Genomic DNA, 9,456 nt, shown 5'->3' on the forward strand with positions numbered 1-9,456 from the left:
GTCTTCCTCTAGCTCGAAGGAGAGAGCAAGCTGATCGAGGCGATGGCGGGCGTCGGTGTCATTGATGGCACGCGGGTCTAGCCGGCTCGCAACCGAGCCGCGAGGAGCCGGGTCGACTAAAGTCGGACGGGCGCGTCGACCAGATTGCGGGGGGAGATCTTGCCGGCGCCAGTCTTCCAGAGCCGGTTCGTTGCCCAGGCTGTCACCAGTCGTTGGGGCGTGGTTGTGCTGGGTTCGGGTTCGGCCGGAATGAGCTTTGCTAGGGGGCGGGGAGGAGGCCGTGTTTGGCTGCTCAGGGTTTTTGGTGCGGCGCGATACGGGTCCCGTGGGACGGTCGAGGCGATCCTGCTGGGTGTTTGCAGCGCCAAGAAGCTCGTTCATGCGCCGCAGGCATTCTTGCAGCTCCTCACCCTGCAGCTGCTCCATGCCGATGGCGGCCGCCTGCGCGGCGCGCATGTTCTTGAAGGGGATGTCATAGACGGGCGGGATCGCACCCAGCGCGCGACCGGTGGTGTCGCCACGGTCCCACACCTCGGCAATCCGGCCGGGCTCAGCCGCGGCCGGCGTGAAGCCGTCCGCGGCATCGCGCTCGCGCCGAGCGGACTCCAACCGGCCCTGCATAGCAGCTAGCATCGCGGCCTCGTCCAGCAGGCGCTTACGGCCCTCCTCGAGCTGAGCCAAGGCCTCTGCGGTGTTGGTGGCGTTGACGTTCGTGGTGATGGGGACGCTGAGGTTCTGCATCATGGCGTGCAGCGGGCTGGGCACGCTGGCGCACTCCGCTGCAGCCCTGGCAGCGACGGCTTTCTTCGTGGGGCTGGACGAAGTGGAGCCGGAGTCGGTGGCGAACACCTCCACCCGGACGCAGAGATCCGCCACCCCGGCGGAGATGTCGTCACCGAGGGGGACAGGCGAGTCAATGACATCGAGCACCCCGTTGGGGTACTCATTGGCCATGGACGCGTCAGAGATGCGCAGCGCGCCGAAGGAGGCGATGAACAAGTCGGTGAGGCCAACCATTGGTGCGCCCGGCGCGGGGAACGCATAGTGCACGATGATCTCACCAAAGTCGATGAACAGCCCCGTCTAGAACGTGTCTCCGGCCGGGACCTCGAGCTGCCCCACGATGGGCGCCAACCATCGTGGTGGGCGCACGGCAGATGCCAAAGGATGGCTAAAGAGAGGGATAAGCTCGAGGGCACCGATGGGCTCCAAATGCAACATATACCCAGGTTTGGGGCTCTCCAGAGAGATAACACCCCTAGTCCTGCCGAGTGTGGTTTATATGTTGATGTACAAGCTTGCTCGAAGAGCCGTTTTGGGGAGGAAGGAAGACAGGCCAAAGCATAGGCTGCTCCTTCTCCTTGTGTGTGTTCTACTGATTATGTGCGTCTCTCTCTTCCTCTCATGCATGGAGGCCTCCTGGGGGGTTTTATAGATCAACCCCCAGGGCTATAATGGTAAAACATGGTCGTCAAGCCGGGATGTCAATGTCTGAGAAGCTGGGGCCCGCGAGGTACCGGGGTACGCCGGGTTGTCCGGTGTGGGCCCCATGCGCCAGGGAGCACTGTTCCCCATCTTGTCTTGCGTCACGGAGTGGTTGAGCCAGCTCGGTTATAGTGGCGCATCGCCTGGTCGCCATCATCTTGCGTCAGCAGGACGGGTTTGCACTGTAGCCATGCCGGCTCTGGTCAACGGGGTTAGTGGGGCACTATTTCCACACTTGCTCTGGTCAGCAGGGTTGGTGGGGCACTATTGCCTCTCTCATCTCTTATGGGAACTTGTTATGTCGTACGCCTTGGATGGGATGGGAGCTGACCCGTGGCCCTTTTGAGGAGCGTACCATGATGGTGCTTACTTGTTGAAGAAGTCTTGACTTGGCAGGGTTGGACGGCATGCGCCAGCGGCCTGTCCATGTTGCGGTCTTGACCGGGTTAAGGAACTCGTCCAAGGACAAGCCGGATTGAGGGGCAATGCTGGCCCCGATGTTCTTGAAAAGGATCTGAGTTCCGTTGCCTGCCCGAGGTTCATCCCCCGGACGGTATTATAATCTTGTGTTTATTGGCCTACTCTTTTCAAGGATGCCCGTAAGTTTGTCTTGTCTTGTGACGAATGTTGAAGAATAGGTAATATTGGTAAGCTTGATGAAATGCCTATGAATTATTCACTTGTTGTTGAACCTTTTGACGTTTGGAGCTTTGATTATATGGGACCTTTTCCTTCCTCTAATGGGTACACACATATTTTGGTTGCTGTTGATTATGTCACTATGTGGGTAGAAGATATTCCAACTAGCAGTGTTGATCATAACACCTCCATTTAAATGCTTAAAAAATTATTTTCCCAAGGTTTGGAGTCCCTAGATATTAAATGACTAATGGCGGTTCACACTTTATTCATGGTGCATTCCATAAAATGCTTGCTAAATATGATGTTAACCACGAAATTGGATCACCCTATCTAGTGGTCAAGTTGAACTTAGCAATAGAGAAATAAAATTAATATTACAAAAAAATGTCAATAGGTCCCAAACGAATTGGTCTAAGAAACTTGATGATGCACTTTGGGCCTATAGAACAGCTTATAAAAACCATATGGGTATGTCTCCATATAAAATGGTTTATGGAAAAGCTTGTCATTTGCCTCTTGAGTTAGAACATAAAGCATATTGGGCAATTAAAGAACTCAACTATGATTTCAAACTTGCTGGTGAAAAGAGGTTATTTTATATTAGCTCACTAGATGAATGGAGAACCCAAGCTTATGAAAATGCCAAACTGTTCAAAGAAGAAGTTAAAAGATGGCATGACAAAAGAATCCAAAAGCGGGAATTCAAAGTTGGTGAATGTGTTCTATTGTACAATTCTCATTTTAGATTTTTTGCAGGAAAACTTCTTTCCAAATGGGAAGATATCCTCAAAGAAGTTTATCACTCTGGAGCCATCAAGATCAATAATGCCGAAGGTACCATCTGAAGCTAGTCAACGGACAAAGAATTAAGCACTATATTTTAGGTTCGCCTATTAATGTTGAAACTAATATTATCCAAACCATGACACCGGAGGAACACATAAAAGAAACCTCTCATAACACTCTAGAACCCTGAAAAAGAAGAGGTATGTGATACGGTAAGTAAATAGACTCTAAATAATCTGCAAAAAATAATTTTTGTTAGTTTTGGAATCTTAGAAAAAATAGAAAAATAAGAAACAACCGGGAATGCAACCCAGGTACCCACAAGGCACCAGGGCGTGCCTGCCCCACCAGGCGCACCCTGGTGGGTAGTGGGCCCCTCGGGCACCTTCCCGATTCCGTTTTCCTTCCATATACTTGTTTCCAAGATAAAAAATCTTTATATATACCCCTGGACGATTTGACCACCGCATCGCGGAGAAATCCCATGTTCTTGTTTCGTGTTGTTTTTCTAACAGATCTAGATCACTATGGCTACCCCAAGCTCCTCCAAGGACAAGTTCTTCGATAAGGTCATCAACCCCTACCTATCGGAGGTGTTGAAGCACCCTCAAGCCATTGAGATGCGTGAGGGGGTGCACCACATTCGGGACGTTCAGGGACCCAAGAAGACGGGAAGCGTGGAGGCCAGGCTCGAGGCGGTGGAGCAGGAGATCTTCAAGTGCCAGGGGATGATGGAGCGTGGACTCAGTGCCAATCACCTCATGTTCATGGAATTCACCCGTGATCACAAGGTGGATGGCCGGTCTATGAAGGATATTGTGTTCACCTTCAATGAGCAAATCAATTTTCTGCAAAGCCAAATCTATGATCTTCAAAATCAAGTTTTTGAGTATGAAGCAAGATTTAAAAGTATGAGTTTAGCTACCAGTTGCAGGACTCAGGAGACTCGTGCGTCCTCTTATGATGGTGAACCCCTGCCATGGAAGCTGGAGGATAAGTTTGCTACCACCTCATCACCACCACCTCCATCATCATCATCAAAGAAGGAGACTTGAGTACACGGGTATGGGCACCCCCTTGGCTTGTGCCAAGCTTAGGGGAGGTGCCCCGGTATCCTATCACCATCACTTTTATTACCTTTACCTATCTTAGTTCGATCCTTAGCTATTTCGTGATTAAGTTGAATAAAAGTTTACTATGATCTATTTTTGAGTGCTAGTTTTGTGATCTATGTATCTATCTATCTATCTATGTAATCAAGTGAGAGTTATATAATAAAGTTTAGTTTGAGTTTTTGCTTCTTTACTTTCACGTTTCAATCAAAATAAAAGACAATAATGAAAAATATCATATGCTAATCTTATGGTAAATAATGACATCACATAAGGAAAAGTATAAGTGGTAAAATTTGTAGAAAGTTGACAAACATAGTATTGGTCAATAATGCAATTCATGAAAGAATTAATAAGGGGAGAGAAGATTCACATGCAAATACACTATCTTGGACATCTTTTATGATTGTGAGCCCCCACTAAATATTTTATGCCAGATTGTTTACGTTGGACAAGGAACACAATGAACTGATTTATGTTTGTTCATATTCACATAAAAGTTATATTGTCATAGATCCTTCAACATGTGGTGCTTGCTCAATATCTTTGCGGGCTAAAAATCTGCACTAAGTAGAGATACTACTTGTGCATCCAAAACCCTTGAACCCAAACTCATGTTTTGAGAGTCCACCATACCTACCTATGGATTGAGTAAAATCCTTCAAGTAAGTTGTCATTAGTGCAAAAAGGCAATAAAAATTGCCTCTAAATGTGTTTGATCTTTTAGTGTAAGGGAAAATAAGCGTTGTACGAACTTGTGATGGTAAAGTAATAAAAGCGACGGACTGCATAATAAAGGTTGCTATCATAAGGGGCAATATGACGTGATGTTCTTTTGCATTAAGAGATTTTGCGTACAAAACTAAAATTCGCATGACAACCTCTGATTCCCCATGCAAAGGGCCTATCTTTTACTTGTATGCAAGAGTCAAAGTATTTTCCTCTATTCCTTTTTATATTTTTCACTTTGGCAAGCATCATGTGGTGGGGAAAGATCTAGGCACATATACCCAGTTGGATATGAGTGAGCATTAGTTATTATTGTTGACCTCACCCTTGAGGTGAATAAGTTGGGAGGCGAAACTATAAGTCCATGTCTTCCTATGTGTCCGTTTGAAACTTTTTGCTCATATATATGTTGTGAGTGTTAGCAATCATAGAAGACTAAATGATGGTTGAGTATGTGGACTTGCCAAGAGGCTCCGATACGAGACCCTCCCTGAAAATATGATGAATTATAGTTGCAAAGTTGACTGAGAACATAATTTGTTGGTTTTCAATAAAGTTTATGCTTTTTACTTCGATGTTGTGATGAATTGTTACTTGTTCATGAGAAGCTATATGATAAAGTTCTATGATGAAGTTTGTTGCTGTTATAATAATGAGCATGATGCTAGTATGTCCGTATTTTGTTTTTGCCGATACCTCTCTCTCTAAACATGTGAACATGATTTTTGATATCGGCTTTCGCTTGAGGACAAGCGAGGTCTAAGCTTGGGGGAGTTGGTGCATCCATTTTTCATCATGTTTTCCTACTGTTATATATAGGGTTTTATGCTTTACAACACTTTGCGGAGTAATTATAATGCCTTTTCTCTCATAATATGCAAGGTTTACAGAAAGAGGTAGAATGCCGACGGCTGGAATTCTGGACCTGGAAAGCTATGTTAATGATACATATTCTACACATCTTCAAATGAGCTGAAATTTTACGGGGAATTATTTTGGAATAAATAAAAAATACTGGAGAAAAGAACTACTAGAGGGGGGCATCCAGGTGGCCACGAGACACCAGGGCGCGCCAGACCCTCCAGGCGCGCCCTGGTGGGTAGTAGGCACCATGGCCCACCTCTGGTGCCCATCTTCTGGTATATAAGGTCTTTTGACCTAGAAAAACTAAGGAGGGGACTTTCGGGACCAAGCGCCGCCGTCTCAAGACAGCACTTGGGCAGGAGCACTTTTGCCCTCCGATGGAGCGATTCTGCCGGGGGGACTTCCCTCTCGGAGGGTGAAATCGAAGTCATCGTCATCACCAACAACCCTCTCATCTTTGGGAGGCCAATCTTCATCAACATCTTCAACAACACCATCTCATGTCAAAACTCTAGTTCATCTCTTGTGTTCAATCTTTGTACCGGAACCTCAGATTGGTACTTGTGGGTGACTAGTAGTGTTGATTACATCTTGTAGTTGATGCTAGACGGTTTACTTGGTGGAAGATTATATGTTCAGATCCGTTATGCTATTTAATATCCCTCTGATCTTCAGCATGAATATTATTTTTGAGTAGTTGCCTTTGTTCTCGAGGTCACGAGAGAAGTCATGTTGCAAGTAATCATGTGAATTTGATATGTGTTTGATATTTTGATGATATATATGTTGTGATTCCCTTAGTGGTATTATGTGAACGTCAACTACATGACACTTCACCATATTTGGGCCTAAGGGATTGCATTGTGAACTAGTTATTAGATGATGGGTTGCTAGAGTGACAAAAGCTTAAACCCTAGTTTATGCGCTATTTCGTAGGGGTCTAATTTGGATCCATATGTTTAATGCTATGGTTATATTGTTATCTTAACTCTTCTTTCGTAGTTGCGGATGCTTGCAAGGGGGTTAATCATAAGTGGGAGGCTTGTTCAAGTAAGAATAGCACCCAAGCACCGGTCCACCCACATATCAAATTATCAAAGTAGCGAACGCGAATAAAACCAACATGATGAAAGTGACTAGATGAAATTCCCGTGTGATCTCAAGAACGCTTTGCTTATTATCAGAGACCGTTCCATCCCGTCCTTTGCTACAAAAAGGATTGGGCTATCTTACTACACTTTATTTACTGTTACCGTTACTTGCTCGTTACAAATTATCTTACTATCAAACTACTTGTTACCGACAATTTCAGTGCGTGCAGAAATTACCTTGCTGAAAACCGCTTGTCATTTCCTTCTGCTCCTCGCTGGGTTCGACACTCTTACTTATCAAAAGGACTACGATTGATCCCCTATACTTGTGGGTCATCAGGCCTCGGGCCTACAAAATCAAACGCTTGAGATTGGTGCCTGAGTCAAGCAGGTTTTTATGGAAGCCAACCAAACAACCCCTAGAAGCTGACGGAGCCGCTATTTGGTGACCAAACAAACACACCCTAGGTGTTGGTGAAAAATGAAAGGTTGGAGTTAGATATTGTTGGTGCATGTTGATGTGTTTTTTATAGGAAAGTATACTTTATTAATCAAAGATAAATGCATCGTCTGCTAATAGATTTACAATGAAATCAGACGGGGCGTCAATCCAACGAGATGGATTATGGACATGTCCCCGTCTAGCCAGCTCATGAGCTACATAGTTTGACTGTCTAATACAATGCTCAATAGTAAACCTCCCAAAATCTTGGAGATAACTACGACATTCATCAAACTCTGGCGCTGCCACCATAGAATAGCCTCCATTGAGTCTAAGTGCATCCAACACCGTGATATTACCCGATCTTACCACCACATTATGGCATCCTGTATCTCTTGCTAACTTCAGTCCTTCAAGCAAAGTTGCCGCTCCTGCTGTACAAACATCAGCTACATGTTCTAATCTCGCTGCGGATGCAGACATGAAAGATCCTCGGTGATCACGGATAACCGCACCACATGACCCTGCATAATCACCTTCTATAAACGAAGCATCGACATTTAGGACTGCTTGTCCTTCTAAGAACGCCGGCCATCTATTCATCTTGGGTGTAGTGTTTGTTTGTGCTCCGTTGACATAGTTGAGTGCTAGGGCTACCACCGCCGGAGCTGTTCGTTTCGGAGACAAAATCTCTCCCCCTCGCACAAACTGTCTTCGTTGCCACCATAGAAACCAGCAGACCGTGGTTATAAGCTCTAGTAGCTCAAGCACTCAGAATATTGTTTTCGGTAAGAATTATCATAGAGAATGAACTCTACAACTGTTGAGCCTTCTCAATCCTTGAGAGAAGAAAAGTTGATATCAGCTGCAATTCCCAGAGCTTCCCGCACTAATTGTGATCTTACATATTTAAACAACATATGGGTTAAGTCCTCCGCTCCATCTGTACAATACGGACATTGGGATAAATTTCCCACATGACAGTTCATTAAAGTACTCCGACATGGGACTCCATTGTGCAAGCATCTCCATATAAATTTTTTAACTTTTGCTGGTACTTTCAAATTCCATAGCTTTTTCCAAACTAGGTGGGGGGCCATGGACGAGTGAACCAGGCCACTATCCTTTGTGTCATAACACACTTCCCATTTGCTTATAATAGGCAGAGCACACTGAAAAAACACCACTTTTAGTGAGGTGCCATGCAACATAGTCCTCTGTCTCCACCTGAAATAATGGAATTTGTTTTCTTAAGGAGGATTACCCCCGTCTCTGCATCTGGACAATTGATGCAACCATTTTATTAATTATTCACAAAGACCTTACAAAATAGTACATCAGGTAGCCTGAAGCCACCATCTTAGCAACATCTATCGCTACTCCTATCCACCTGATGAAGGGGTGCCGATAGTCCAAGCCTAATACCAAACAGACATCGGACAAATGCTTAACATCTAAAGCCAAAGGCCCCAACCAAGCCACATACCTGATTTGGGGCACAAACTGGTCCGACGCACTCTCATGTATCGTCGTCGCCCTCTTCCAGCAATCCATCTTCAAAGCAGAACCCAACGCACCGACCTTGCCAGGCCTCTCTGCCATCGACGCCACCATGACGCCGGACGACATCCTCCTGCGCGAGTCCATCTCGGCACATCGGGCACGAAATCTCCACAGCGCCACACCACCGAGTTCTGCCCCCCATCAATGCGAATGATGAAGCACTGCTCCACCAAAGAATACATCCTATGGTCCCTCGAGCCTGTTAACACCTCCAAGAATAGCGTCACCAAGGGGGAGACGACACAATTGCGCCGCCGTCATCCGATCTACTGATCTAGGGTTTCCCCCAGAGGTGACAGATAGTGGCCTTGAACTTCTCCTTGGCGATGCCTTCAAGAAGGGAGCGCCGCCACCGTCAGCCTTGGCAACAAGCCGAAGGTAGGTTTTCACCTAGATCTGTTTGAATAGCCTCCATCAAGCATCTCGTGCACGGATCGCCGCCATCATTGTCGGGGCCGAACAAAGAGTCCAGGCCGCCGCTGCCGGACTGTCCACGACACCACCATTTTGCCTAAGCCCGCGCCGTCAGGCCCACCATGCCCACCTGTAGACGTCCATCAGGATCGCCGGCCCGCCCAGCCCATTTGGGCAAGGCGAGACCGGGGATCACATGACTGACATGCAGCCAACGATGGCCCAACTGTACGGAAAAAAATTATATGAGATCAGGTCTCACGGTTAGCAGGTGAGACCCATCCTGATAGATGACACGTGGCATTTACAAATCACAAAGCATCTAATC

Source organism: Triticum dicoccoides, chromosome 7B (genome assembly GCF_002162155.2).
Source record: "Triticum dicoccoides isolate Atlit2015 ecotype Zavitan chromosome 7B, WEW_v2.0, whole genome shotgun sequence".
Lineage (NCBI taxonomy): Eukaryota > Viridiplantae > Streptophyta > Magnoliopsida > Poales > Poaceae > Triticum > Triticum dicoccoides.